This window comes from Lissotriton vulgaris, unplaced genomic scaffold (assembly GCF_964263255.1).
Source record: "Lissotriton vulgaris unplaced genomic scaffold, aLisVul1.2 SCAFFOLD_1673, whole genome shotgun sequence".
In the NCBI taxonomy this organism is placed as follows: domain Eukaryota; kingdom Metazoa; phylum Chordata; class Amphibia; order Caudata; family Salamandridae; genus Lissotriton; species Lissotriton vulgaris.
This window is the reverse complement of record NW_028241535.1, coordinates 252,072-279,574: the sequence shown is the minus strand read 5'-3', so window position 1 is coordinate 279,574 and position 27,503 is coordinate 252,072. Positions and strand designations below refer to the sequence as shown.

Sequence of the window (27,503 nt, the reverse complement as noted above, 5' to 3'; positions counted from 1 at the left end):
CTTCGATTTGTGCACGCATGTAGACATTCAAATGCAACTGCATTTCCATACAGAGTCTCAAAATCATAGATATCTTCATACCGCAGTAAGAATACATGTTGCGATTTACAAACTGCAGGGAGACCGGCCTTGTAGCTCAGTGGCAGAGCACTGGTCGTGTAAACCAGGGGTCATGAGTTCAAGCCTCATCAGGGTCTTTTTATATGTGTGTTTCTGTATGTTGTTTTTAAGTCATTCTTTCTAGGAGTCACACCTTGTCTTAAGTTTGCTTATTGACAAGCTTCCCTTTCCATCTTTCATCTTATCAAGAAGACTTCATGAAAACCATTGAACCATAAACTATTGCCTCACCCCTTCCGATCGCCTGACGAACGCCTGACAAACGCCATTCTCACCCCGCCGGGCAAGCCCCGCCGGGCAAAGCCAAATAAGCCATGCATAGTTAAAGTTCCTTTGAAAGGCAGAGCGAGGACTAGGACGTCTGTTCCGACTGAGTCTGCATCCACAGAAAGGATGAAATAAGGCTCTAGAAATTTCACCAAGGAGATATGAACTTCATCCCCCTTAAAAAACTTTTTCTCCCAGATACCCCGGCTCTTAGTCAAATGAGGTTAATCTTCAAAACCCCACCCCCACTAACCATAAATATTCACCTCTCCTGCTGTCCATTCAATTGATACAAGGTATCTTGTACATGGAGAGAATGTGAGAAAAAGCAGAATTGCTTCATAGATTTGGTGACCTTGGATGGGTGGGCTGGATAAAGAAGTGAACTTGGTTTCTGGAAAGGGAGTATCATGATGGGAATGAGGAAAAGAGAACATGGACCACATTTACAGGTTAGAGAAATAAATGTATTAGGTTGAATGGTTTTGAAAAGCTAGCTTTGAGCAGGAATTGTTTTTTAAAATTGCAAAGAACTAAAAAAGTCAATGTGGGATTGGAGGCACAATCTGAGCAGAAAGCACCATAAGCTGCTATGGTGCAACTCTTATGTTGACTAGAAACTTTAATATGATGATGCTCTTCTTTTGATATTTCTTTGAGTTAAATTTTATTGTATGTAGCTGACACAGCACTGTTTGCAGCTCCTCAGTTTATGGTTATCCCGTGACAACAATGTATTCATCATATTTATTATTCTACAAAAGTATTTTTAAATGCACTGATGTGGTGTTTGCATGCTATGCAAGATGGTACATCATTGAATGTTTATAAGGAGCATCGCATAGGATATGTGATATTTGGCACCTGGAGGAGTCGGACACGCAGATCCTGAAAAGAAGTTAAGACTCTATAGCAAGAGCCGTCTTTATTCTGAGTCTAATCTTTACTTTTAGTGAAATGGTTTATGAAAACCAATCAACTGCTCCAGGTGAGGCTCGAACTCACAACCTCGGCATGGCTCAGTGCAAGTACTGCTGTATAAGTACCGCGCGCTAACCGATTGCGCCACTGGAGCTCACTGTTTTCATTTCTCCCCATTTGAGCCATCTAGTGCTAACCAAGTAGATACTGCACTGCTCCATTATTCACTGTGCAAGATCGACTCACATGCTAGCATGTTATCATGACTATTAAAAATACAGTCCAAATGGAATAGATTTGATAATTCTGCTATATCGTGTGCTCTGTCTATTGAACACCCCATACATTTGCCGTTCTGACACAGTCTAGGATAAACTTATGCTTATTTTTAATTAGCACATAGTTAGAATTTCACCAAAAATGAAATATAGGCTCCTAAGGCAGACGAGGTGGCCGAGTGGTTAAGGCGATGGACTGCTAATCCATTGTGCTCTGCATGCGTGGGTTCGAATCCCACCTTCGTCGGAAAGCCGTCAGACACTCTTTTGAAGGTGAGCATGTCTTGTAGTACAATTACACTCTCTTTCAAGACACTGCCATAATCCACTAGAAGGGCCCAACTGACTATTCCATTATGGCATTTATGTCAAATAAAGGGAAGTATTTTGTGCTTAATTGAAATTAGATCTTTCATGAAGTGTCCAGAGGATTGCCTATTCCTCACTCCTGGCCTTCCAACCAGTTTGGATAGATAGACTGATAAGAAAGCATTTCTTACTCCTAAAGTTTCAGCCGTCTCAAGTGTATGAGTGTTTACATTTGTCTGCCCCACAGAGACAGATCACTTCTAATAAGTGAGTTCTCTATCTGTCACTGATTGCGGACATACTCACTAGAGCTTTCAGTATGGTCATAAATGTGAATACTCTTATGTTCTCAAATCAAAATGGAGTTTTTCCTACTTTCAAGAAAAGTGTCTTAAGCATGCTCTTCGATTTGTGCACGCATGTAGACATTCAAATGCAACTGCATTTCCATACAGAGTCTCAAAATCATAGATATCTTCATACCGCAGTAAGAATACATGTTGCGATTTACAAACTGCAGGCAGACTGGCCTTGTAGCACAGTGGCAGAGCACTGGTCTTGTAAACCAGGGGTCATGAGTTCAAGCCTCATCAGGGCCTTTTTATATGTGTGTTTCTGTATGTTGTTTTCAAGTCATTCTTTCTAGGAGTCACACCTTGTCTTAAGTTTGCTTATTGACAAGCTTCCCTTTCCATCTTTCATCTTATCAAGAAGACTTCATGAAAACCATTGAACCATAAACTATTGCCTCACCCCTTCCGATCGCCTGACGAACGCCTGACAAACGCCATTCTCACCCCGCCGGGCAAGCCCCAAACGCCATTCTCACCCCGCCGGGCAAGCCCTGCCGGGCAAGCCCTGCCGGGCAAAGCCAAATAAGCCATGCATATTTAAAGTTCCTTTGAAAGGCAGAGCGAGGACTAGGACGTCTGTTCCGACTGAGTCTGCATCCACAGAAAGGATGAAATAAGGCTCTAGAAATTTCACCAAGGAGATATGAACGTCATCCCCCTTAAAATACTTTTTCTCCCAGATACCCCGGCTCTTAGTCAAATGAGGTTAATCTTCAAAACCCCACCCCCACTAACCATAAATATTCACCTCTCCTGCTGTCCATTCAATTGATACAAGGTATCTTGTACATGGAGAGAATGTGAGAAAAAGCAGAATTGCTTCATAGATTTGGTGACCTTGGATGGGTGGGCTGGATAAAGAAGTGAACTTGGTTTCTGGAAAGGGAGTATCATGATGGGAATGAGGAAAAGAGAACATGGACCACATTCACAGGTTAGAGAAATAAATGTAATAGGTTGAATGGTTTTGAAAAGCTAGCTTTGAGCAGGAATTGTTTTTTAAAATTGCAAAGAACTAAAAAAGTCAATGTGGGATTGGAGGCACAATCTGAGCAGAAAGCACCATAAGCTGCTATGGTGCAACTCTTATGTTGACTAGAAACTTTAATATGATGATGCTCTTCTTTTGATATTTCTTTGAGTTAAATTTTATTGTATGTAGCTGACACAGCACTGTTTGCAGCTCCTCAGTTTATGGTTATCCCGTGACAACAATGTATTCATCATATTTATTATTCTACAAAAGTATTTTTAAATGCACTGATGTGGTGTTTGCATGCTATGCAAGATGGTACATCATTGAATGTTTATAAGGAGCATCGCATAGGATATGTGATATTTGGCACCTGGAGGAGTCGGACACGCAGATCCTGAAAAGAAGTTAAGACTCTCTAGCAAGAGCCGTCTTTATTCCCGAGTCTAATCTTTACTTTTAGTGAAATGGTTTATGAAAACCAATCAACTGCTCTAGGTGAGGCTCGAACTCACAACCTCGGCATGGCTCAGTGCAAGTACTGCTGTATAAGTACCGCGCGCTAACCGATTGCGCCACTGGAGCTCACTGTTTTCACTTCTCCCCATTTGAGCCATCTAGTGCTAACCAAGTAGATACTGCACTGCTCCATTATTCACTGTGCAAGATCGACTCACATGCTAGCATGTTATCATGACCAATAAAAATACAGTCCAAATGGAATAGATTTGATAATTCTGCTATATCGTGTGCTCTGTCTATTGAACACCCCATACATTTGCCGTTCTGACACAGTCTAGGATAAACTTATGCTTATTTTTAATTAGCACATAGTTAAAATTTCACCAAAAATGAAATATAGGCCCCTAAGGCAGACGAGGTGGCCGAGTGGTTAAGGCGATGGACTGCTAATCCATTGTGCTCTGCACGCGTGGGTTTGAATCCCACCTTCGTCGGAAAGCCATCAGACACTCTTTTGAAGGTGAGCATGTCTCGTAGTACAATTACACTCTCTTTCAAGACACTGCCATAATCCACTAGAAGGGCCCAACTGACTATTCCATTATGGCATTTATGTCAAATAAAGGGAAGTATTTTGTGCTTAATTGAAATTAGATCTTTCATGAAGTGTCCAGAGGATTGCCTATTCCTCACTCCTGGCCTTCCAACCAGTTTGGATAGATAGACTGATAAGAAAGCATTTCTTACTCCTAAAGTTTCAGCCGTCTCAAGTGTATGAGTGTTTACATTTGTCTGCCCCACAGAGACAGATCACTTCTAATAAGTGAGTTCTCTATCTGTCACTGATTGCGGACATACTCACTAGAGCTTTCAGTATGGTCATAAATGTGAATACTCTTATGTTCTCAAATCAAAATGGAGTTTTTCCTACTTTCAAGAAAAGTGTCTTAAGCATGCTCTTCGATTTGTGCACGCATGTAGACATTCAAATGCAACTGCATTTCCATACAGAGTCTCAAAATCATAGATATCTTCATACCGCAGTAAGAATACATGTTGCGATTTACAAACTGCAGGCAGACCATCCTTGTAGCTCAGTGGCAGAGCACTGGTCTTGTAAACCAGGGGTCATGAGTTCAAGCCTCATCAGGGCCTTTTTATATGTGTGTTTCTGTATGTTGTTTTCAAGTCATTCTTTCTAGGAGTCACACCTTGTCTTAAGTTTGCTTATTGACAAGCTTCCCTTTCCATCTTTCATCTTATCAAGAAGACTTCATGAAAACCATTGAACCATAAACTATTGCCTCACCCCTTCCGATCGCCTGACGAACGCCTGACAAACGCCATTCTCACCCCGCCGGGCAAGCCCCAAACGCCATTCTCACCCCGCCGGGCAAGCCCTGCCGGGCAAGCCCTGCCGGGCAAAGCCAAATAAGCCATGCATATTTAAAGTTCCTTTGAAAGGCAGAGCGAGGACTAGGACGTCTGTTCCGACTGAGTCTGCATCCACAGAAAGGATGAAATAAGGCTCTAGAAATTTCACCAAGGAGATATGAACGTCATCCCCCTTAAAATACTTTTTCTCCCAGATACCCCGGCTCTTAGTCAAATGAGGTTAATCTTCAAAACCCCACCCCCACTAACCATAAATATTCACCTCTCCTGCTGTCCATTCAATTGATACAAGGTATCTTGTACATGGAGAGAATGTGAGAAAAAGCAGAATTGCTTCATAGATTTGGTGACCTTGGATGGGTGGGCTGGATAAAGAAGTGAACTTGGTTTCTGGAAAGGGAGTATCATGATGGGAATGAGGAAAAGAGAACATGGACCACATTCACAGGTTAGAGAAATAAATGTAATAGGTTGAATGGTTTTGAAAAGCTAGCTTTGAGCAGGAATTGTTTTTTAAAATTGCAAAGAACTAAAAAAGTCAATGTGGGATTGGAGGCACAATCTGAGCAGAAAGCACCATAAGCTGCTATGGTGCAACTCTTATGTTGACTAGAAACTTTAATATGATGATGCTCTTCTTTTGATATTTCTTTGAGTTAAATTTTATTGTATGTAGCTGACACAGCACTGTTTGCAGCTCCTCAGTTTATGGTTATCCCGTGACAACAATGTATTCATCATATTTATTATTCTACAAAAGTATTTTTAAATGCACTGATGTAGTGTTTGCATGCTATGCAAGATGGTACATCATTGAATGTTTATAAGGAGCATCGCATAGGATATGTGATATTTGGCACCTGGAGGAGTCGGACACGCAGATCCTGAAAAGAAGTTAAGACTCTCTAGCAAGAGCCGTCTTTATTCTGAGTCTAATCTTTACTTTTAGTGAAATGGTTTATGAAAACCAATCAACTGCTCCAGGTGAGGCTCGAACTCACAACCTCGGCATGGCTCAGTGCAAGTACTGCTGTATAAGTACCGCGCGCTAACCGATTGCGCCACTGGAGCTCACTGTTTTCACTTCTCCCCATTTGAGCCATCTAGTGCTAACCAAGTAGATACTGCACTGCTCCATTATTCACTGTGCAAGATCGACTCACATGCTAGCATGTTATCATGACCAATAAAAATACAGTCCAAATGGAATAGATTTGATAATTCTGCTATATCGTGTGCTCTGTCTATTGAACACCCCATACATTTGCCGTTCTGACACAGTCTAGGATAAACTTATGCTTATTTTTAATTAGCACATAGTTAAAATTTCACCAAAAATGAAATATAGGCCCCTAAGGCAGACGAGGTGGCCGAGTGGTTAAGGCGATGGACTGCTAATCCATTGTGCTCTGCACGCGTGGGTTCGAATCCCACCTTCGTCGGAAAGCCATCAGACACTCTTTTGAAGGTGAGCATGTCTCGTAGTACAATTACACTCTCTTTCAAGACACTGCCATAATCCACTAGAAGGGCCCAACTGACTATTCCATTATGGCATTTATGTCAAATAAAGGGAAGTATTTTGTGCTTAATTGAAATTAGATCTTTCATGAAGTGTCCAGAGGATTGCCTATTCCTCACTCCTGGCCTTCCAACCAGTTTGGATAGATAGACTGATAAGAAAGCATTTCTTACTCCTAAAGTTTCAGCCGTCTCAAGTGTATGAGTGTTTACATTTGTCTGCCCCACAGAGACAGATCACTTCTAATAAGTGAGTTCTCTATCTGTCACTGATTGCGGACATACTCACTAGAGCTTTCAGTATGGTCATAAATGTGAATACTCTTATGTTCTCAAATCAAAATGGAGTTTTTCCTACTTTCAAGAAAAGTGTCTTAAGCATGCTCTTCGATTTGTGCACGCATGTAGACATTCAAATGCAACTGCATTTCCATACAGAGTCTCAAAATCATAGATATCTTCATACCGCAGTAAGAATACATGTTGCGATTTACAAACTGCAGGGAGACCGGCCTTGTAGCTCAGTGGCAGAGCACTGGTCGTGTAAACCAGGGGTCATGAGTTCAAGCCTCATCAGGGTCTTTTTATATGTGTGTTTCTGTATGTTGTTTTTAAGTCATTCTTTCTAGGAGTCACACCTTGTCTTAAGTTTGCTTATTGACAAGCTTCCCTTTCCATCTTTCATCTTATCAAGAAGACTTCATGAAAACCATTGAACCATAAACTATTGCCTCACCCCTTCCGATCGCCTGACGAACGCCTGACAAACGCCATTCTCACCCCGCCGGGCAAGCCCCGCCGGGCAAAGCCAAATAAGCCATGCATAGTTAAAGTTCCTTTGAAAGGCAGAGCGAGGACTAGGACGTCTGTTCCGACTGAGTCTGCATCCACAGAAAGGATGAAATAAGGCTCTAGAAATTTCACCAAGGAGATATGAACTTCATCCCCCTTAAAAAACTTTTTCTCCCAGATACCCCGGCTCTTAGTCAAATGAGGTTAATCTTCAAAACCCCACCCCCACTAACCATAAATATTCACCTCTCCTGCTGTCCATTCAATTGATACAAGGTATCTTGTACATGGAGAGAATGTGAGAAAAAGCAGAATTGCTTCATAGATTTGGTGACCTTGGATGGGTGGGCTGGATAAAGAAGTGAACTTGGTTTCTGGAAAGGGAGTATCATGATGGGAATGAGGAAAAGAGAACATGGACCACATTTACAGGTTAGAGAAATAAATGTATTAGGTTGAATGGTTTTGAAAAGCTAGCTTTGAGCAGGAATTGTTTTTTAAAATTGCAAAGAACTAAAAAAGTCAATGTGGGATTGGAGGCACAATCTGAGCAGAAAGCACCATAAGCTGCTATGGTGCAACTCTTATGTTGACTAGAAACTTTAATATGATGATGCTCTTCTTTTGATATTTCTTTGAGTTAAATTTTATTGTATGTAGCTGACACAGCACTGTTTGCAGCTCCTCAGTTTATGGTTATCCCGTGACAACAATGTATTCATCATATTTATTATTCTACAAAAGTATTTTTAAATGCACTGATGTGGTGTTTGCATGCTATGCAAGATGGTACATCATTGAATGTTTATAAGGAGCATCGCATAGGATATGTGATATTTGGCACCTGGAGGAGTCGGACACGCAGATCCTGAAAAGAAGTTAAGACTCTATAGCAAGAGCCGTCTTTATTCTGAGTCTAATCTTTACTTTTAGTGAAATGGTTTATGAAAACCAATCAACTGCTCCAGGTGAGGCTCGAACTCACAACCTCGGCATGGCTCAGTGCAAGTACTGCTGTATAAGTACCGCGCGCTAACCGATTGCGCCACTGGAGCTCACTGTTTTCATTTCTCCCCATTTGAGCCATCTAGTGCTAACCAAGTAGATACTGCACTGCTCCATTATTCACTGTGCAAGATCGACTCACATGCTAGCATGTTATCATGACTATTAAAAATACAGTCCAAATGGAATAGATTTGATAATTCTGCTATATCGTGTGCTCTGTCTATTGAACACCCCATACATTTGCCGTTCTGACACAGTCTAGGATAAACTTATGCTTATTTTTAATTAGCACATAGTTAGAATTTCACCAAAAATGAAATATGGGCTCCTAAGGCAGACGAGGTGGCCGAGTGGTTAAGGCGATGGACTGCTAATCCATTGTGCTCTGCACGCGTGGGTTCAAATCCCACCTTCGTCGGAAAGCCATCAGACACTCTTTTGAAGGTGAGCATGTCTCGTAGTACAATTACACTCTCTTTCAAGACACTGCCATAATCCACTAGAAGGGCCCAACTGACTATTCCATTATGGCATTTATGTCAAATAAAGGGAAGTATTTTGTGCTTAATTGAAATTAGATCTTTCATGAAGTGTCCAGAGGATTGCCTATTCCTCACTCCTGGCCTTCCAACCAGTTTGGATAGATAGACTGATAAGAAAGCATTTCTTACTCCTAAAGTTTCAGCCGTCTCAAGTGTATGAGTGTTTACATTTGTCTGCCCCACAGAGACAGATCACTTCTAATAAGTGAGTTCTCTATCTGTCACTGATTGCGGACATACTCACTAGAGCTTTCAGTATGGTCATAAATGTGAATACTCTTATGTTCTCAAATCAAAATGGAGTTTTTCCTACTTTCAAGAAAAGTGTCTTAAGCATGCTCTTCGATTTGTGCACGCATGTAGACATTCAAATGCAACTGCATTTCCATACAGAGTCTCAAAATCATAGATATCTTCATACCGCAGTAAGAATACATGTTGCGATTTACAAACTGCAGGCAGACTGGCCTTGTAGCACAGTGGCAGAGCACTGGTCTTGTAAACCAGGGGTCATGAGTTCAAGCCTCATCAGGGCCTTTTTATATGTGTGTTTCTGTATGTTGTTTTCAAGTCATTCTTTCTAGAAGTCACACCTTGTCTTAAGTTTGCTTATTGACAAGCTTCCCTTTCCATCTTTCATCTTATCAAGAAGACTTCATGAAAACCATTGAACCATAAACTATTGCCTCACCCCTTCCGATCGCCTGACGAACGCCTGACAAACGCCATTCTCACCCCGCCGGGCAAGCCCTGCCGGGCAAAGCCAAATAAGCCATGCATATTTAAAGTTCCTTTGAAAGGCAGAGCGAGGACTAGGACGTCTGTTCCGACTGAGTCTGCATCCACAGAAAGGATGAAATAAGGCTCTAGAAATTTCACCAAGGAGATATGAACTTCATCCCCCTTAAAATACTTTTTCTCCCAGATACCCCGGCTCTTAGTCAAATGAGGTTAATCTTCAAAACCCCACCCCCACTAACCATAAATATTCACCTCTCCTGCTGTCCATTCAATTGATACAAGGTATCTTGTACATGGAGAGAATGTGAGAAAAAGCAGAATTGCTTCATAGATTTGGTGACCTTGGATGGGTGGGCTGGATAAAGAAGTGAACTTGGTTTCCGGAAAGGGAGTATCATGATGGGAATGAGGAAAAGAGAACATGGACCACATTCACAGGTTAGAGAAATAAATGTAATAGGTTGAATGGTTTTGAAAAGCTAGCTTTGAGCAGGAATTGTTTTTTAAAATTGCAAAGAACTAAAAAAGTCAATGTGGGATTGGAGGCACAATCTGAGCAGAAAGCACCATAAGCTGCTATGGTGCAACTCTTATGTTGACTAGAAACTTTAATATGATGATGCTCTTCTTTTGATATTTCTTTGAGTTAAATTTTATTGTATGTAGCTGACACAGCACTGTTTGCAGCTCCTCAGTTTATGGTTATCCCGTGACAACAATGTATTCATCATATTTATTATTCTACAAAAGTATTTTTAAATGCACTGATGTGGTGTTTGCATGCTATGCAAGATGGTACATCATTGAATGTTTATAAGGAGCATCGCATAGGATATGTGATATTTGGCACCTGGAGGAGTCGGACACGCAGATCCTGAAAAGAAGTTAAGACTCTCTAGCAAGAGCCGTCTTTATTCTGAGTCTAATCTTTACTTTTAGTGAAATGGTTTATGAAAACCAATCAACTGCTCCAGGTGAGGCTCGAACTCACAACCTCGGCATGGCTCAGTGCAAGTACTGCTGTATAAGTACCGCGCGCTAACCGATTGCGCCACTGGAGCTCACTGTTTTCATTTCTCCCCATTTGAGCCATCTAGTGCTAACCAAGTAGATACTGCACTGCTCCATTATTCACTGTGCAAGATCGACTCACATGCTAGCATGTTATCATGACAATTAAAAATACAGTCCAAATGGAATAGATTTGATAATTCTGCTATATCGTGTGCTCTGTCTATTGAACACCCCATACATTTGCCGTTCTGACACAGTCTAGGATAAACTTATGCTTATTTTTAATTAGCACATAGTTAGAATTTCACCAAAAATGAAATATAGGCCCCCAAGGCAGACGAGGTGGCCGAGTGGTTAAGGCGATGGACTGCTAATCCATTGTGCTCTGCACGCGTGGGTTCGAATCCCACCTTCGTCGGAAAGCCATCAGACACTCTTTTGAAGGTGAGCATGTCTCGTAGTACAATTACACTCTCTTTCAAGACACTGCCATAATCCACTAGAAGGGCCCAACTGACTATTCCATTATGGCATTTATGTCAAATAAAGGGAAGTATTTTGTGCTTAATTGAAATTAGATCTTTCATGAAGTGTCCAGAGGATTGCCTATTCCTCACTCCTGGCCTTCCAACCAGTTTGGATAGATAGACTGATAAGAAAGCCTTTCTTACTCCTAAAGTTTCAGCCGTCTCAAGTGTATGAGTGTTTACATTTGTCTGCCCCACAGAGACAGATCACTTCTAATAAGTGAGTTCTCTATCTGTCACTGATTGCGGACATACTCACTAGAGCTTTCAGTTCAGTATGGTCATAAATGTGAATACTCTTATGTTCTCAAATCAAAATGGAGTTTTTCCTACTTTCAAGAAAAGTGTCTTAAGAATGCTCTTCGATTTGTGCACGCATGTAGACATTCAAATGCAACTGCATTTCCATACAGAGTCTCAAAATCATAGATATCTTCATACCGCAGTAAGAATACATGTTGCGATTTACAAACTGCAGGCAGACCGGCCTTGTAGCACAGTGGCAGAGCACTGGTCTTGTAAACCAGGGGTCATGAGTTCAAGCCTCATCAGGGCCTTTTTATATGTGTGTTTCTGTATGTTGTTTTCAAGTCATTCTTTCTAGGAGTCACACCTTGTCTTAAGTTTGCTTATTGACAAGCTTCCCTTTCCATCTTTCATCTTATCAAGAAGACTTCATGAAAACCATTGAACCATAAACTATTGCCTCACCCCTTCCGATCGCCTGACGAACGCCTGACAAACGCCATTCTCACCCCGCCGGGCAAGCCCTGCCGGGCAAAGCCAAATAAGCCATGCATATTTAAAGTTCCTTTGAAAGGCAGAGCGAGGACTAGGACGTCTGTTCCGACTGAGTCTGCATCCACAGAAAGGATGAAATAAGGCTCTAGAAATTTCACCAAGGAGATATGAACTTCATCCCCCTTAAAATACTTTTTCTCCCAGATACCCCGGCTCTTAGTCAAATGAGGTTAATCTTCAAAACCCCACCCCCACTAACCATAAATATTCACCTCTCCTGCTGTCCATTCAATTGATACAAGGTATCTTGTACATGGAGAGAATGTGAGAAAAAGCAGAATTGCTTCATAGATTTGGTGACCTTGGATGGGTGGGCTGGATAAAGAAGTGAAAAGGTTTCCGGAAAGGGAGTATCATGATGGGAATGAGGAAAAGAGAACATGGACCACATTCACAGGTTAGAGAAATAAATGTAATAGGTTGAATGGTTTTGAAAAGCTAGCTTTGAGCAGGAATTGTTTTTTAAAATTGCAAAGAACTAAAAAAGTCAATGTGGGATTGGAGGCACAATCTGAGCAGAAAGCACCATAAGCTGCTATGGTGCAACTCTTATGTTGACTAGAAACTTTAATATGATGATGCTCTTCTTTTGATATTTCTTTGAGTTAAATTTTATTGTATGTAGCTGACACAGCACTGTTTGCAGCTCCTCAGTTTATGGTTATCCCGTGACAACAATGTATTCATCATATTTATTATTCTACAAAAGTATTTTTAAATGCACTGATGTGGTGTTTGCATGCTATGCAAGATGGTACATCATTGAATGTTTATAAGGAGCATCGCATAGGATATGTGATATTTGGCACCTGGAGGAGTCGGACACGCAGATCCTGAAAAGAAGTTAAGACTCTCTAGCAAGAGCCGTCTTTATTCTGAGTCTAATCTTTACTTTTAGTGAAATGGTTTATGAAAACCAATCAACTGCTCCAGGTGAGGCTCGAACTCACAACCTCGGCATGGCTCAGTGCAAGTACTGCTGTATAAGTACCGCGCGCTAACCGATTGCGCCACTGGAGCTCACTGTTTTCATTTCTCCCCATTTGAGCCATCTAGTGCTAACCAAGTAGATACTGCACTGCTCCATTATTCACTGTGCAAGATCGACTCACATGCTAGCATGTTATCATGACTATTAAAAATACAGTCCAAATGGAATAGATTTGATAATTCTGCTATATCGTGTGCTCTGTCTATTGAACACCCCATACATTTGCCGTTCTGACACAGTCTAGGATAAACTTATGCTTATTTTTAATTAGCACATAGTTAGAATTTCACCAAAAATGAAATATAGGCTCCTAAGGCAGACGAGGTGGCCGAGTGGTTAAGGCGATGGACTGCTAATCCATTGTGCTCTGCACGCGTGGGTTCGAATCCCACCTTCGTCGGAAAGCCATCAGACACTCTTTTGAAGGTGAGCATGTCTTGTAGTACAATTACACTCTCTTTCAAGACACTGCCATAATCCACTAGAAGGGCCCAACTGACTATTCCATTATGGCATTTATGTCAAATAAAGGGAAGTATTTTGTGCTTAATTGAAATTAGATCTTTCATGAAGTGTCCAGAGGATTGCCTATTCCTCACTCCTGGCCTTCCAACCAGTTTGGATAGATAGACTGATAAGAAAGCATTTCTTACTCCTAAAGTTTCAGACGTCTCAAGTGTATGAGTGTTTACATTTGTCTGCCCCACAGAGACAGATCACTTCTAATAAGTGAGTTCTCTATCTGTCACTGATTGCGGACATACTCACTAGAGCTTTCAGTATGGTCATAAATGTGAATACTCTTATGTTCTCAAATCAAAATGGAGTTTTTCCTACTTTCAAGAAAAGTGTCTTAAGCATGCTCTTCGATTTGTGCACGCATGTAGACATTCAAATGCAACTGCATTTCCATACAGAGTCTCAAAATCATAGATATCTTCATACCGCAGTAAGAATACATGTTGCGATTTACAAACTGCAGGCAGACTGGCCTTGTAGCACAGTGGCAGAGCACTGGTCTTGTAAACCAGGGGTCATGAGTTCAAGCCTCATCAGGGCCTTTTTATATGTGTGTTTCTGTATGTTGTTTTCAAGTCATTCTTTCTAGGAGTCACACCTTGTCTTAAGTTTGCTTATTGACAAGCTTCCCTTTCCATCTTTCATCTTATCAAGAAGACTTCATGAAAACCATTGAACCATAAACTATTGCCTCACCCCTTCCGATCGCCTGACGAACGCCTGACAAACGCCATTCTCACCCCGCCGGGCAAGCCCTGCCGGGCAAAGCCAAATAAGCCATGCATATTTAAAGTTCCTTTGAAAGGCAGAGCGAGGACTAGGACGTCTGTTCCGACTGAGTCTGCATCCACAGAAAGGATGAAATAAGGCTCTAGAAATTTCACCAAGGAGATATGAACTTCATCCCCCTTAAAATACTTTTTCTCCCAGATACCCCGGCTCTTAGTCAAATGAGGTTAATCTTCAAAACCCCACCCCCACTAACCATAAATATTCACCTCTCCTGCTGTCCATTCAATTGATACAAGGTATCTTGTACATGGAGAGAATGTGAGAAAAAGCAGAATTGCTTCATAGATTTGGTGACCTTGGATGGGTGGGCTGGATAAAGAAGTGAACTTGGTTTCCGGAAAGGGAGTATCATGATGGGAATGAGGAAAAGAGAACATGGACCACATTCACAGGTTAGAGAAATAAATGTAATAGGTTGAATGGTTTTGAAAAGCTAGCTTTGAGCAGGAATTGTTTTTTAAAATTGCAAAGAACTAAAAAAGTCAATGTGGGATTGGAGGCACAATCTGAGCAGAAAGCACCATAAGCTGCTATGGTGCAACTCTTATGTTGACTAGAAACTTTAATATGATGATGCTCTTCTTTTGATATTTCTTTGAGTTAAATTTTATTGTATGTAGCTGACACAGCACTGTTTGCAGCTCCTCAGTTTATGGTTATCCCGTGACAACAATGTATTCATCATATTTATTATTCTACAAAAGTATTTTTAAATGCACTGATGTGGTGTTTGCATGCTATGCAAGATGGTACATCATTGAATGTTTATAAGGAGCATCGCATAGGATATGTGATATTTGGCACCTGGAGGAGTCGGACACGCAGATCCTGAAAAGAAGTTAAGACTCTCTAGCAAGAGCCGTCTTTATTCTGAGTCTAATCTTTACTTTTAGTGAAATGGTTTATGAAAACCAATCAACTGCTCCAGGTGAGGCTCGAACTCACAACCTCGGCATGGCTCAGTGCAAGTACTGCTGTATAAGTACCGCGCGCTAACCGATTGCGCCACTGGAGCTCACTGTTTTCATTTCTCCCCATTTGAGCCATCTAGTGCTAACCAAGTAGATACTGCACTGCTCCATTATTCACTGTGCAAGATCGACTCACATGCTAGCATGTTATCATGACTATTAAAAATACAGTCCAAATGGAATAGATTTGATAATTCTGCTATATCGTGTGCTCTGTCTATTGAACACCCCATACATTTGCCGTTCTGACACAGTCTAGGATAAACTTATGCTTATTTTTAATTAGCACATAGTTAGAATTTCACCAAAAATGAAATATAGGCTCCTAAGGCAGACGAGGTGGCCGAGTGGTTAAGGCGATGGACTGCTAATCCATTGTGCTCTGCACGCGTGGGTTCGAATCCCACCTTCGTCGGAAAGCCATCAGACACTCTTTTGAAGGTGAGCATGTCTTGTAGTACAATTACACTCTCTTTCAAGACACTGCCATAATCCACTAGAAGGGCCCAACTGACTATTCCATTATGGCATTTATGTCAAATAAAGGGAAGTATTTTGTGCTTAATTGAAATTAGATCTTTCATGAAGTGTCCAGAGGATTGCCTATTCCTCACTCCTGGCCTTCCAACCAGTTTGGATAGATAGACTGATAAGAAAGCATTTCTTACTCCTAAAGTTTCAGACGTCTCAAGTGTATGAGTGTTTACATTTGTCTGCCCCACAGAGACAGATCACTTCTAATAAGTGAGTTCTCTATCTGTCACTGATTGCGGACATACTCACTAGAGCTTTCAGTATGGTCATAAATGTGAATACTCTTATGTTCTCAAATCAAAATGGAGTTTTTCCTACTTTCAAGAAAAGTGTCTTAAGCATGCTCTTCGATTTGTGCACGCATGTAGACATTCAAATGCAACTGCATTTCCATACAGAGTCTCAAAATCATAGATATCTTCATACCGCAGTAAGAATACATGTTGCGATTTACAAACTGCAGGCAGACTGGCCTTGTAGCACAGTGGCAGAGCACTGGTCTTGTAAACCAGGGGTCATGAGTTCAAGCCTCATCAGGGCCTTTTTATATGTGTGTTTCTGTATGTTGTTTTCAAGTCATTCTTTCTAGGAGTCACACCTTGTCTTAAGTTTGCTTATTGACAAGCTTCCCTTTCCATCTTTCATCTTATCAAGAAGACTTCATGAAAACCATTGAACCATAAACTATTGCCTCACCCCTTCCGATCGCCTGACGAACGCCTGACAAACGCCATTCTCACCCCGCCGGGCAAGCCCTGCCGGGCAAAGCCAAATAAGCCATGCATATTTAAAGTTCCTTTGAAAGGCAGAGCGAGGACTAGGACGTCTGTTCCGACTGAGTCTGCATCCACAGAAAGGATGAAATAAGGCTCTAGAAATTTCACCAAGGAGATATGAACTTCATCCCCCTTAAAATACTTTTTCTCCCAGATACCCCGGCTCTTAGTCAAATGAGGTTAATCTTCAAAACCCCACCCCCACTAACCATAAATATTCACCTCTCCTGCTGTCCATTCAATTGATACAAGGTATCTTGTACATGGAGAGAATGTGAGAAAAAGCAGAATTGCTTCATAGATTTGGTGACCTTGGATGGGTGGGCTGGATAAAGAAGTGAACTTGGTTTCCGGAAAGGGAGTATCATGATGGGAATGAGGAAAAGAGAACATGGACCACATTCACAGGTTAGAGAAATAAATGTAATAGGTTGAATGGTTTTGAAAAGCTAGCTTTGAGCAGGAATTGTTTTTTAAAATTGCAAAGAACTAAAAAAGTCAATGTGGGATTGGAGGCACAATCCGAGCAGAAAGCACCATAAGCTGCTATGGTGCAACTCTTATGTTGACTAGAAACTTTAATATGATGATGCTCTTCTTTTGATATTTCTTTGAGTTAAATTTTATTGTATGTAGCTGACACAGCACTGTTTGCAGCTCCTCAGTTTATGGTTATCCCGTGACAACAATGTATTCATCATATTTATTATTCTACAAAAGTATTTTTAAATGCACTGATGTGGTGTTTGCATGCTATGCAAGATGGTACATCATTGAATGTTTATAAGGAGCATCGCATAGGATATGTGATATTTGGCACCTGGAGGAGTCGGACACGCAGATCCTGAAAAGAAGTTAAGACTCTCTAGCAAGAGCCGTCTTTATTCTGAGTCTAATCTTTACTTTTAGTGAAATGGTTTATGAAAACCAATCAACTGCTCCAGGTGAGGCTCGAACTCACAACCTCGGCATGGCTCAGTGCAAGTACTGCTGTATAAGTACCGCGCGCTAACCGATTGCGCCACTGGAGCTCACTGTTTTCATTTCTCCCCATTTGAGCCATCTAGTGCTAACCAAGTAGATACTGCACTGCTCCATTATTCACTGTGCAAGATCGACTCACATGCTAGCATGTTATCATGACAATTAAAAATACAGTCCAAATGGAATAGATTTGATAATTCTGCTATATCGTGTGCTCTGTCTATTGAACACCCCATACATTTGCCGTTCTGACACAGTCTAGGATAAACTTATGCTTATTTTTAATTAGCACATAGTTAGAATTTCACCAAAAATGAAATATAGGCCCCCAAGGCAGACGAGGTGGCCGAGTGGTTAAGGCGATGGACTGCTAATCCATTGTGCTCTGCACGCGTGGGTTCGAATCCCACCTTCGTCGGAAAGCCATCAGACACTCTTTTGAAGGTGAGCATGTCTCGTAGTACAATTACACTCTCTTTCAAGACACTGCCATAATCCACTAGAAGGGCCCAACTGACTATTCCATTATGGCATTTATGTCAAATAAAGGGAAGTATTTTGTGCTTAATTGAAATTAGATCTTTCATGAAGTGTCCAGAGGATTGCCTATTCCTCACTCCTGGCCTTCCAACCAGTTTGGATAGATAGACTGATAAGAAAGCATTTCTTACTCCTAAAGTTTCAGCCGTCTCAAGTGTATGAGTGTTTACATTTGTCTGCCCCACAGAGACAGATCACTTCTAATAAGTGAGTTCTCTATCTGTCACTGATTGCGGACATACTCACTAGAGCTTTCAGTTCAGTATGGTCATAAATGTGAATACTCTTATGTTCTCAAATCAAAATGGAGTTTTTCCTACTTTCAAGAAAAGTGTCTTAAGAATGCTCTTCGATTTGTGCACGCATGTAGACATTCAAATGCAACTGCATTTCCATACAGAGTCTCAAAATCATAGATATCTTCATACCGCAGTAAGAATACATGTTGCGATTTACAAACTGCAGGCAGACCGGCCTTGTAGCACAGTGGCAGAGCACTGGTCTTGTAAACCAGGGGTCATGAGTTCAAGCCTCATCAGGGCCTTTTTATATGTGTGTTTCTGTATGTTGTTTTCAAGTCATTCTTTCTAGGAGTCACACCTTGTCTTAAGTTTGCTTATTGACAAGCTTCCCTTTCCATCTTTCATCTTATCAAGAAGACTTCATGAAAACCATTGAACCATAAACTATTGCCTCACCCCTTCCGATCGCCTGACGAACGCCTGACAAACGCCATTCTCACCCCGCCGGGCAAGCCCTGCCGGGCAAAGCCAAATAAGCCATGCATATTTAAAGTTCCTTTGAAAGGCAGAGCGAGGACTAGGACGTCTGTTCCGACTGAGTCTGCATCCACAGAAAGGATGAAATAAGGCTCTAGAAATTTCACCAAGGAGATATGAACTTCATCCCCCTTAAAATACTTTTTCTCCCAGATACCCCGGCTCTTAGTCAAATGAGGTTAATCTTCAAAACCCCACCCCCACTAACCATAAATATTCACCTCTCCTGCTGTCCATTCAATTGATACAAGGTATCTTGTACATGGAGAGAATGTGAGAAAAAGCAGAATTGCTTCATAGATTTGGTGACCTTGGATGGGTGGGCTGGATAAAGAAGTGAACTTGGTTTCCGGAAAGGGAGTATCATGATGGGAATGAGGAAAAGAGAACATGGACCACATTCACAGGTTAGAGAAATAAATGTAATAGGTTGAATGGTTTTGAAAAGCTAGCTTTGAGCAGGAATTGTTTTTTAAAATTGCAAAGGACTAAAAAAGTCAATGTGGGATTGGAGGCACAATCTGAGCAGAAAGCACCATAAGCTGCTATGGTGCAACTCTTATGTTGACTAGAAACTCTAATATGATGATGCTCTTCTTTTGATATTTCTTTGAGTTAAATTTTATTGTATGTAGCTGACACAGCACTGTTTGCAGCTCCTCAGTTTATGGTTATCCCGTGACAACAATGTATTCATCATATTTATTATTCTACAAAAGTATTTTTAAATGCACTGATGTGGTGTTTGCATGCTATGCAAGATGGTACATCATTGAATGTTTATAAGGAGCATCGCATAGGATATGTGATATTTGGCACCTGGAGGAGTCGGACACGCAGATCCTGAAAAGAAGTTAAGACTCTCTAGCAAGAGCCGTCTTTATTTTGAGTCTAATCTTTACTTTTAGTGAAATGGTTTTATGAAAACCAATCAACTGCTCCAGGTGAGGCTCGAACTCTCAACCTCGGCATGGCTCAGTGCAAGTACTGCTGTATAAGTACCGCGCGCTAACCAATTGCGCCACTGGAGCTCACTGTTTTCATTTCTCCCCATTTGAGCCATCTAGTGCTAACCAAGTAGATACTGCACTGCTCCATTATTCACTGTGCAAGATCGACTCACATGCTAGCATGTTATCATGACTATTAAAAATACAGTCCAAATGGAATAGATTTGATAATTCTGCTATATCGTGTGCTCTGTCTATTGAACACCCCATACATTTGCCGTTCTGACACAGTCTAGGATAAACTTATGCTTATTTTTAATTAGCACATAGTTAGAATTTCACCAAAAATGAAATATAGGCCCCCAAGGCAGACGAGGTGGCCGAGTGGTTAAGGCGATGGACTGCTAATCCATTGTGCTCTGCACGCGTGGGTTCGAATCCCACCTTCGTCGGAAAGCCATCAGACACTCTTTTGAAGGTGAGCATGTCTCGTAGTACAATTACACTCTCTTTCAAGACACTGCCATAATCCACTAGAAGGGCCCAACTGACTATTCCATTATGGCATTTATGTCAAATAAAGGGAAGTATTTTGTGCTTAATTGAAATTAGATCTTTCATGAAGTGTCCAGAGGATTGCCTATTCCTCACTCCTGGCCTTCCAACCAGTTTGGATAGATAGACTGATAAGAAAGCATTTCTTACTCCTAAAGTTTCAGCCGTCTCAAGTGTATGAGTGTTTACATTTGTCTGCCCCACAGAGACAGATCACTTCTAATAAGTGAGTTCTCTATCTGTCACTGATTGCGGACATACTCACTAGAGCTTTCAGTATGGTCATAAATGTGAATACTCTTATGTTCTCAAATCAAAATGGAGTTTTTCCTACTTTCAAGAAAAGTGTCTTAAGCCTGCTCTTCGATTTGTGCATGCATGTAGACATTCAAATGCAACTGCATTTCCATACAGAGTCTCAAAATCATAGATATCTTCATACCGCAGTAAGAATACATGTTGCGATTTACAAACTGCAGGCAGACCATCCTTGTAGCTCAGTGGCAGAGCACTGGTCTTGTAAACCAGGGGTCATGAGTTCAAGCCTCATCAGGGCCTTTTTATATGTGTGTTTCTGTATGTTGTTTTCAAGTCATTCTTTCTAGGAGTCACACCTTGTCTTAAGTTTGCTTATTGACAAGCTTCCCTTTCCATCTTTCATCTTATCAAGAAGACTTCATGAAAACCATTGAACCATAAACTATTGCCTCACCCCTTCCGATCGCCTGACGAACGCCTGACAAACGCCATTCTCACCCCGCCGGGCAAGCCCCGCCGGGCAAGCCCCGCCGGGCAAAGCCAAATAAGCCATGCATATTTAAAGTTCCTTTGAAAGGCAGAGCGAGGACTAGGACGTCTGTTCCGACTGAGTCTGCATCCACAGAAAGGATGAAATAAGGCTCTAGAAATTTCACCAAGGAGATATGAACTTCATCCCCCTTAAAATACTTTTTCTCCCAGATACCCCGGCTCTTAGTCAAATGAGGTTAATCTTCAAAACCCCACCCCCACTAACCATAAATATTCACCTCTCCTGCTGTCCATTCAATTGATACAAGGTATCTTGTACATGGAGAGAATGTGAGAAAAAGCAGAATTGCTTCATAGATTTGGTGACCTTGGATGGGTGGGCTGGATAAAGAAGTGAACTTGGTTTCTGGAAAGGGAGTATCATGATGGGAATGAGGAAAAGAGAACATGGACCACATTCACAGGTTGGAGAAATAAATGTAATAGGTTGAATGGTTTTGAAAAGCTAGCTTTGAGCAGGAATTGTTTTTTAAAATTGCAAAGAACTAAAAAAGTCAATGTGGGATTGGAGGCACAATCTGAGCAGAAAGCACCATAAGCTGCTATGGTGCAACTCTTATGTTGACTAGAAACTTTAATATGATGATGCTCTTCTTTTGATATTTCTTTGAGTTAAATTTTATTGTATGTAGCTGACACAGCACTGTTTGCAGCTCCTCAGTTTATGGTTATCCCGTGACAACAATGTATTCATCATATTTATTATTCTACAAAAGTATTTTTAAATGCACTGATGTGGTGTTTGCATGCTATGCAAGATGGTACATCATTGAATGTTTATAAGGAGCATCGCATAGGATATGTGATATTTGGCACCTGGAGGAGTCGGACACGCAGATCCTGAAAAGAAGTTAAGACTCTCTAGCAAGAGCCGTCTTTATTCTGAGTCTAATCTTTACTTTTAGTGAAATGGTTTATGAAAACCAATCAACTGCTCCAGGTGAGGCTCGAACTCACAACCTCGGCATGGCTCAGTGCAAGTACTGCTGTATAAGTACCGCGCGCTAACCGATTGCGCCACTGGAGCTCACTGTTTTCACTTCTCCCCATTTGAGCCATCTAGTGCTAACCAAGTAGATACTGCACTGCTCCATTATTCACTGTGCAAGATCGACTCAAATGCTAGCATGTTATCATGACGAATAAAAATACAGTCCAAATGGAATAGAGTTGATAATTCTGCTATATCGTGTGCTCTGTCTATTGAACACCCCATACATTTGCCGTTCTGACACAGTCTAGGATAAACTTATGCTTATTTTTAATTAGCACATAGTTAAAATTTCACCAAAAATGAAATATAGGCCCCTAAGGCAGACGAGGTGGCCGAGTGGTTAAGGCGATGGACTGCTAATCCATTGTGCTCTGCACGCGTGGGCTCGAAGCCCACCTTCGTCGGAAAGCCATCAGACACTCTTTTGAAGGTGAGCATGTCTCGTAGTACAATTACACTCTCTTTCAAGACACTGCCATAATCCACTAGAAGGGCCCAACTGACTATTCCATTATGGCATTTATGTCAAATAAAGGGAAGTATTTTGTGCTTAATTGAAATTAGATCTTTCATGAAGTGTCCAGAGGATTGCCTATTCCTCACTCCTGGCCTTCCAACCAGTTTGGATAGATAGACTGATAAGAAAGCATTTCTTACTCCTAAAGTTTCAGCCGTCTCAAGTGTATGAGTGTTTACATTTGTCTGCCCCACAGAGACAGATCACTTCTAATAAGTGAGTTCTCTATCTGTCACTGATTGCGGACATACTCACTAGAGCTTTCAGTATGGTCATAAATGTGAATACTCTTATGTTCTCAAATCAAAATGGAGTTTTTCCTACTTTCAAGAAAAGTGTCTTAAGCATGCTCTTCGATTTGTGCACGCATGTAGACATTCAAATGCAACTGCATTTCCATACAGAGTCTCAAAATCATAGATATCTTCATACCGCAGTAAGAATACATGTTGCGATTTACAAACTGCAGGCAGACCGGCCTTGTAGCTCAGTGGCAGAGCACTGGTCTTGTAAACCAGGGGTCATGAGTTCAAGCCTCATCAGGGTCTTTTTATATGTGTGTTTCTGTATGTTGTTTTTAAGTCATTCTTTCTAGGAGTCACACCTTGTCTTAAGTTTGCTTATTGACAAGCTTCCCTTTCCATCTTTCATCTTATCAAGAAGACTTCATGAAAACCATTGAACCATAAACTATTGCCTCACCCCTTCCGATCGCCTGACGAACGCCTGACAAACGCCATTCTCACCCCGCCGGGCAAGCCCCGCCGGGCAAAGCCAAATAAGCCATGCATATTTAAAGTTCCTTTGAAAGGCAGAGCGAGGACTAGGACGTCTGTTCCGACTGAGTCTGCATCCACAGAAAGGATGAAATAAGGCTCTAGAAATTTCACCAAGGAGATATGAACTTCATCCCCCTTAAAATACTTTTTCTCCCAGATACCCCGGCTCTTAGTCAAATGAGGTTAATCTTCAAAACCCCACCCCCACTAACCATAAATATTCACCTCTCCTGCTGTCCATTCAATTGATACAAGGTATCTTGTACATGGAGAGAATGTGAGAAAAAGTAGAATTGCTTCATAGATTTGGTGACCTTGGATGGGTTGGCTGGATAAAGAAGTGAACTTGGTTTCCGGAAAGGGAGTATCATGATGGGAATGAGGAAAAGAGAACATGGACCACATTCACAGGTTAGAGAAATAAATGTAATAGGTTGAATGGTTTTGAAAAGCTAGCTTTGAGCAGGAATTGTTTTTTAAAATTGCAAAGGACTAAAAAAGTCAATGTGGGATTGGAGGCACAATCTGAGCAGAAAGCACCATAAGCTGCTATGGTGCAACTCTTATGTTGACTAGAAACTTTAATATGATGATGCTCTTCTTTTGATATTTCTTTGAGTTAAATTTTATTGTATGTAGCTGACACAGCACTGTTTGCAGCTCCTCAGTTTATGGTTATCCCGTGACAACAATGTATTCATCATATTTATTATTCTACAAAAGTATTTTTAAATGCACTGATGTGGTGTTTGCATGCTATGCAAGATGGTACATCATTGAATGTTTATAAGGAGCATCGCATAGGATATGTGATATTTGGCACCTGGAGGAGTCGGACACGCAGATCCTGAAAAGAAGTTAAGACTCTCTAGCAAGAGCCGTCTTTATTCTGAGTCTAATCTTTACTTTTAGTGAAATGGTTTATGAAAACCAATCAACTGCTCCAGGTGAGGCTCGAACTCTCAACCTCAGCATGGCTCAGTGCAAGTACTGCTGTATAAGTACCGCGCGCTAACCGATTGCGCCACTGGAGCTCACTGTTTTCATTTCTCCCCATTTGAGCCATCTAGTGCTAACCAAGTAGATACTGCACTGCTCCATTATTCACTGTGCAAGATCGACTCACATGCTAGCATGTTATCATGACTATTAAAAATACAGTCCAAATGGAATAGATTTGATAATTCTGCTATATCGTGTGCTCTGTCTATTGAACACCCCATACATTTGCCGTTCTGACACAGTCTAGGATAAACTTATGCTTATTTTTAATTAGCACATAGTTAGAATTTCACCAAAAATGAAATATAGGCCCCCAAGGCAGACGAGGTGGCCGAGTGGTTAAGGCGATGGACTGCTAATCCATTGTGCTCTGCACGCGTGGGTTCGAATCCCACCTTCGTCGGAAAGCCATCAGACACTCTTTTGAAGGTGAGCATGTCTCGTAGTACAATTACACTCTCTTTCAAGACACTGCCATAATCCACTAGAAGGGCCCAACTGACTATTCCATTATGGCATTTATGTCAAATAAAGGGAAGTATTTTGTGCTTAATTGAAATTAGATCTTTCATGAAGTGTCCAGAGGATTGCCTATTCCTCACTCCTGGCCTTCCAACCAGTTTGGATAGATAGACTGATAAGAAAGCATTTCTTACTCCTAAAGTTTCAGCCGTCTCAAGTGTATGAGTGTTTACATTTGTCTGCCCCACAGAGACAGATCACTTCTAATAAGTGAGTTCTCTATCTGTCACTGATTGCGGACATACTCACTAGAGCTTTCAGTATGGTCATAAATGTGAATACTCTTATGTTCTCAAATCAAAATGGAGTTTTTCCTACTTTCAAGAAAAGTGTCTTAAGCCTGCTCTTCGATTTGTGCATGCATGTAGACATTCAAATGCAACTGCATTTCCATACAGAGTCTCAAAATCATAGATATCTTCATACCGCAGTAAGAATACATGTTGCGATTTACAAACTGCAGGCAGACCATCCTTGTAGCTCAGTGGCAGAGCACTGGTCTTGAAAACCAGGGGTCATGAGTTCAAGCCTCATCAGGGCCTTTTTATATGTGTGTTTCTGTATGTTGTTTTCAAGTCATTCTTTCTAGGAGTCACACCTTGTCTTAAGTTTGCTTATTGACAAGCTTCCCTTTCCATCTTTCATCTTATCAAGAAGACTTCATGAAAACCATTGAACCATAAACTATTGCCTCACCCCTTCCGATCGCCTGACGAACGCCTGACAAACGCCATTCTCACCCCGCCGGGCAAGCCCCGCCGGGCAAAGCCAAATAAGCCATGCATATTTAAAGTTCCTTTGAAAGGCAGAGCGAGGACTAGGACGTCTGTTCCGACTGAGTCTGCATCCACAGAAAGGATGAAATAAGGCTCTAGAAATTTCACCAAGGAGATATGAACTTCATCCCCCTTAAAATACTTTTTCTCCCAGATACCCCGGCTCTTAGTCAAATGAGGTTAATCTTGAAAACCCCACCCCCACTAACCATAAATATTCACCTCTCCTGCTGTCCATTCAATTGATACAAGGTATCTTGTACATGGAGAGAATGTGAGAAAAAGCAGAATTGCTTCATAGATTTGGTGACCTTGGATGGGTGGGCTGGATAAAGAAGTGAACTTGGTTTCTGGAAAGGGAGTATCATGATGGGAATGAGGAAAAGAGAACATGGACCACATTTACAGGTTAGAGAAATAAATGTAATAGGTTGAATGGTTTTGAAAAGCTAGCTTTGAGCAGGAATTGTTTTTTAAAATTGCAAAGAACTAAAAAAGTCAATGTGGGATTGGAGGCACAATCTGAGCAGAAAGCACCATAAGCTGCTATGGTGCAACTCTTATGTTGACTAGAAACTTTAATATGATGATGCTCTTCTTTTGATATTTCTTTGAGTTAAATTTTATTGTATGTAGCTGACACAGCACTGTTTGCAGCTCCTCAGTTTATGGTTATCCCGTGACAACAATGTATTCATCATATTTATTATTCTACAAAAGTATTTTTAAATGCACTGATGTGGTGTTTGCATGCTATGCAAGATGGTACATCATTGAATGTTTATAAGGAGCATCGCATAGGATATGTGATATTTGGCACCTGGAGGAGTCGGACACGCAGATCCTGAAAAGAAGTTAAGACTCTATAGCAAGAGCCGTCTTTATTCTGAGTCTAAACTTTACTTTTAGTGAAATGGTTTATGAAAACCAATCAACTGCTCCAGGTGAGGCTCGAACTCACAACCTCGGCATGGCTCAGTGCAAGTACTGCTGTATAAGTACCGCGCGCTAACCGATTGCGCCACTGGAGCTCACTGTTTTCATTTCTCCCCATTTGAGCCATCTAGTGCTAACCAAGTAGATACTGCACTGCTCCATTATTCACTGTGCAAGATCGACTCACATGCTAGCATGTTATCATGACTATTAAAAATACAGTCCAAATGGAATTGATTTGATAATTCTGCTATATCGTGTGCTCTGTCTATTGAACACCCCATACATTTGCCATTCTGACACAGTCTAGGATAAACTTATGCTTATTTTTAATTAGCACATAGTTAGAATTTCACCAAAGATGAAATATAGGCTCCTAAGGCAGACGAGGTGGCCGAGTGGTTAAGGCGATGGACTGCTAATCCATTGTGCTCTGCACGCGTTGGTTCGAATCCCACCTTCGTCGGAAAGCCATCAGACACTCTTTTGAAGGTGAGCATGTCTCGTAGTACAATTACACTCTCTTTCAAGACACTGCCATAATCCACTAGAAGGGCCCAACTGACTATTCCATTATGGCATTTATGTCAAATAAAGGGTAGTATTTTGTGCTTAATTGAAATTAGATCTTTCATGAAGTGTCCAGAGGATTGCCTATTCCTCACTCCTGGCCTTCCAACCTGTTTGGATAGATAGACTGATAAGAAAGCATTTCTTACTCCTAAAGTTTCAGCGGTCTCAAGTGTATGAGT

The 27,503-nt window shown here is 41.2% G+C and overlaps 35 non-coding genes across 35 annotated transcripts; 23 read left to right on the top strand and 12 right to left on the bottom strand.

The window, feature by feature from the left end:
- The first annotated feature begins 125 nt into the window (after window positions 1–125).
- Window positions 126–197, top strand: TRNAT-UGU (transfer RNA threonine (anticodon UGU)). Its single transcript has one exon. It is a non-coding gene; the product is annotated as a tRNA-Thr (tRNA).
- A 1,170-nt stretch (window positions 198–1,367) lies between these two features.
- Window positions 1,368–1,462, bottom strand: TRNAI-UAU (transfer RNA isoleucine (anticodon UAU)). Its single transcript has 2 exons — window positions 1,425–1,462; window positions 1,368–1,403 (listed from the first exon to the last, which is right to left on the bottom strand). It is a non-coding gene; the product is annotated as a tRNA-Ile (tRNA).
- Window positions 1,463–1,751: 289 nt separating this feature from the next.
- TRNAS-GCU (transfer RNA serine (anticodon GCU)) lies at window positions 1,752–1,833 on the top strand. The gene has a single exon. It is a non-coding gene; the product is annotated as a tRNA-Ser (tRNA).
- A 589-nt stretch (window positions 1,834–2,422) lies between these two features.
- On the top strand, window positions 2,423–2,494 carry TRNAT-UGU (transfer RNA threonine (anticodon UGU)). Its single transcript has one exon. It is a non-coding gene; the product is annotated as a tRNA-Thr (tRNA).
- A 1,217-nt stretch (window positions 2,495–3,711) lies between these two features.
- TRNAI-UAU (transfer RNA isoleucine (anticodon UAU)) lies at window positions 3,712–3,806 on the bottom strand. Its single transcript has 2 exons — window positions 3,769–3,806; window positions 3,712–3,747 (listed from the first exon to the last, which is right to left on the bottom strand). It is a non-coding gene; the product is annotated as a tRNA-Ile (tRNA).
- A 289-nt stretch (window positions 3,807–4,095) lies between these two features.
- On the top strand, window positions 4,096–4,177 carry TRNAS-GCU (transfer RNA serine (anticodon GCU)). Its single transcript has one exon. It is a non-coding gene; the product is annotated as a tRNA-Ser (tRNA).
- Window positions 4,178–4,766: 589 nt separating this feature from the next.
- Window positions 4,767–4,838, top strand: TRNAT-UGU (transfer RNA threonine (anticodon UGU)). Its single transcript has one exon. It is a non-coding gene; the product is annotated as a tRNA-Thr (tRNA).
- Window positions 4,839–6,054: 1,216 nt separating this feature from the next.
- Window positions 6,055–6,149, bottom strand: TRNAI-UAU (transfer RNA isoleucine (anticodon UAU)). Its single transcript has 2 exons — window positions 6,112–6,149; window positions 6,055–6,090 (listed from the first exon to the last, which is right to left on the bottom strand). It is a non-coding gene; the product is annotated as a tRNA-Ile (tRNA).
- A 289-nt stretch (window positions 6,150–6,438) lies between these two features.
- TRNAS-GCU (transfer RNA serine (anticodon GCU)) lies at window positions 6,439–6,520 on the top strand. The gene has a single exon. It is a non-coding gene; the product is annotated as a tRNA-Ser (tRNA).
- Window positions 6,521–7,109: 589 nt separating this feature from the next.
- Window positions 7,110–7,181, top strand: TRNAT-UGU (transfer RNA threonine (anticodon UGU)). The gene has a single exon. It is a non-coding gene; the product is annotated as a tRNA-Thr (tRNA).
- A 1,170-nt stretch (window positions 7,182–8,351) lies between these two features.
- On the bottom strand, window positions 8,352–8,446 carry TRNAI-UAU (transfer RNA isoleucine (anticodon UAU)). The gene is made up of 2 exons: window positions 8,409–8,446; window positions 8,352–8,387 (listed from the first exon to the last, which is right to left on the bottom strand). It is a non-coding gene; the product is annotated as a tRNA-Ile (tRNA).
- Window positions 8,447–8,735: 289 nt separating this feature from the next.
- On the top strand, window positions 8,736–8,817 carry TRNAS-GCU (transfer RNA serine (anticodon GCU)). The gene has a single exon. It is a non-coding gene; the product is annotated as a tRNA-Ser (tRNA).
- Window positions 8,818–9,406: 589 nt separating this feature from the next.
- TRNAT-UGU (transfer RNA threonine (anticodon UGU)) lies at window positions 9,407–9,478 on the top strand. The gene has a single exon. It is a non-coding gene; the product is annotated as a tRNA-Thr (tRNA).
- A 1,170-nt stretch (window positions 9,479–10,648) lies between these two features.
- TRNAI-UAU (transfer RNA isoleucine (anticodon UAU)) lies at window positions 10,649–10,743 on the bottom strand. The gene is made up of 2 exons: window positions 10,706–10,743; window positions 10,649–10,684 (listed from the first exon to the last, which is right to left on the bottom strand). It is a non-coding gene; the product is annotated as a tRNA-Ile (tRNA).
- Window positions 10,744–11,032: 289 nt separating this feature from the next.
- Window positions 11,033–11,114, top strand: TRNAS-GCU (transfer RNA serine (anticodon GCU)). The gene has a single exon. It is a non-coding gene; the product is annotated as a tRNA-Ser (tRNA).
- A 594-nt stretch (window positions 11,115–11,708) lies between these two features.
- Window positions 11,709–11,780, top strand: TRNAT-UGU (transfer RNA threonine (anticodon UGU)). The gene has a single exon. It is a non-coding gene; the product is annotated as a tRNA-Thr (tRNA).
- A 1,169-nt stretch (window positions 11,781–12,949) lies between these two features.
- On the bottom strand, window positions 12,950–13,044 carry TRNAI-UAU (transfer RNA isoleucine (anticodon UAU)). Its single transcript has 2 exons — window positions 13,007–13,044; window positions 12,950–12,985 (listed from the first exon to the last, which is right to left on the bottom strand). It is a non-coding gene; the product is annotated as a tRNA-Ile (tRNA).
- Window positions 13,045–13,333: 289 nt separating this feature from the next.
- On the top strand, window positions 13,334–13,415 carry TRNAS-GCU (transfer RNA serine (anticodon GCU)). The gene has a single exon. It is a non-coding gene; the product is annotated as a tRNA-Ser (tRNA).
- Window positions 13,416–14,004: 589 nt separating this feature from the next.
- TRNAT-UGU (transfer RNA threonine (anticodon UGU)) lies at window positions 14,005–14,076 on the top strand. The gene has a single exon. It is a non-coding gene; the product is annotated as a tRNA-Thr (tRNA).
- A 1,170-nt stretch (window positions 14,077–15,246) lies between these two features.
- Window positions 15,247–15,341, bottom strand: TRNAI-UAU (transfer RNA isoleucine (anticodon UAU)). The gene is made up of 2 exons: window positions 15,304–15,341; window positions 15,247–15,282 (listed from the first exon to the last, which is right to left on the bottom strand). It is a non-coding gene; the product is annotated as a tRNA-Ile (tRNA).
- A 289-nt stretch (window positions 15,342–15,630) lies between these two features.
- On the top strand, window positions 15,631–15,712 carry TRNAS-GCU (transfer RNA serine (anticodon GCU)). The gene has a single exon. It is a non-coding gene; the product is annotated as a tRNA-Ser (tRNA).
- Window positions 15,713–16,301: 589 nt separating this feature from the next.
- On the top strand, window positions 16,302–16,373 carry TRNAT-UGU (transfer RNA threonine (anticodon UGU)). The gene has a single exon. It is a non-coding gene; the product is annotated as a tRNA-Thr (tRNA).
- A 1,170-nt stretch (window positions 16,374–17,543) lies between these two features.
- On the bottom strand, window positions 17,544–17,638 carry TRNAI-UAU (transfer RNA isoleucine (anticodon UAU)). The gene is made up of 2 exons: window positions 17,601–17,638; window positions 17,544–17,579 (listed from the first exon to the last, which is right to left on the bottom strand). It is a non-coding gene; the product is annotated as a tRNA-Ile (tRNA).
- Window positions 17,639–17,927: 289 nt separating this feature from the next.
- TRNAS-GCU (transfer RNA serine (anticodon GCU)) lies at window positions 17,928–18,009 on the top strand. The gene has a single exon. It is a non-coding gene; the product is annotated as a tRNA-Ser (tRNA).
- Window positions 18,010–18,603: 594 nt separating this feature from the next.
- TRNAT-UGU (transfer RNA threonine (anticodon UGU)) lies at window positions 18,604–18,675 on the top strand. The gene has a single exon. It is a non-coding gene; the product is annotated as a tRNA-Thr (tRNA).
- A 1,171-nt stretch (window positions 18,676–19,846) lies between these two features.
- On the bottom strand, window positions 19,847–19,941 carry TRNAI-UAU (transfer RNA isoleucine (anticodon UAU)). The gene is made up of 2 exons: window positions 19,904–19,941; window positions 19,847–19,882 (listed from the first exon to the last, which is right to left on the bottom strand). It is a non-coding gene; the product is annotated as a tRNA-Ile (tRNA).
- A 289-nt stretch (window positions 19,942–20,230) lies between these two features.
- On the top strand, window positions 20,231–20,312 carry TRNAS-GCU (transfer RNA serine (anticodon GCU)). Its single transcript has one exon. It is a non-coding gene; the product is annotated as a tRNA-Ser (tRNA).
- A 589-nt stretch (window positions 20,313–20,901) lies between these two features.
- Window positions 20,902–20,973, top strand: TRNAT-UGU (transfer RNA threonine (anticodon UGU)). The gene has a single exon. It is a non-coding gene; the product is annotated as a tRNA-Thr (tRNA).
- A 1,184-nt stretch (window positions 20,974–22,157) lies between these two features.
- TRNAI-UAU (transfer RNA isoleucine (anticodon UAU)) lies at window positions 22,158–22,252 on the bottom strand. The gene is made up of 2 exons: window positions 22,215–22,252; window positions 22,158–22,193 (listed from the first exon to the last, which is right to left on the bottom strand). It is a non-coding gene; the product is annotated as a tRNA-Ile (tRNA).
- Window positions 22,253–22,541: 289 nt separating this feature from the next.
- On the top strand, window positions 22,542–22,623 carry TRNAS-GCU (transfer RNA serine (anticodon GCU)). The gene has a single exon. It is a non-coding gene; the product is annotated as a tRNA-Ser (tRNA).
- A 589-nt stretch (window positions 22,624–23,212) lies between these two features.
- On the top strand, window positions 23,213–23,284 carry TRNAT-UGU (transfer RNA threonine (anticodon UGU)). The gene has a single exon. It is a non-coding gene; the product is annotated as a tRNA-Thr (tRNA).
- Window positions 23,285–24,454: 1,170 nt separating this feature from the next.
- On the bottom strand, window positions 24,455–24,549 carry TRNAI-UAU (transfer RNA isoleucine (anticodon UAU)). The gene is made up of 2 exons: window positions 24,512–24,549; window positions 24,455–24,490 (listed from the first exon to the last, which is right to left on the bottom strand). It is a non-coding gene; the product is annotated as a tRNA-Ile (tRNA).
- A 289-nt stretch (window positions 24,550–24,838) lies between these two features.
- TRNAS-GCU (transfer RNA serine (anticodon GCU)) lies at window positions 24,839–24,920 on the top strand. Its single transcript has one exon. It is a non-coding gene; the product is annotated as a tRNA-Ser (tRNA).
- A 1,831-nt stretch (window positions 24,921–26,751) lies between these two features.
- TRNAI-UAU (transfer RNA isoleucine (anticodon UAU)) lies at window positions 26,752–26,846 on the bottom strand. Its single transcript has 2 exons — window positions 26,809–26,846; window positions 26,752–26,787 (listed from the first exon to the last, which is right to left on the bottom strand). It is a non-coding gene; the product is annotated as a tRNA-Ile (tRNA).
- Window positions 26,847–27,135: 289 nt separating this feature from the next.
- Window positions 27,136–27,217, top strand: TRNAS-GCU (transfer RNA serine (anticodon GCU)). Its single transcript has one exon. It is a non-coding gene; the product is annotated as a tRNA-Ser (tRNA).
- Window positions 27,218–27,503: the final 286 nt, after the last annotated feature.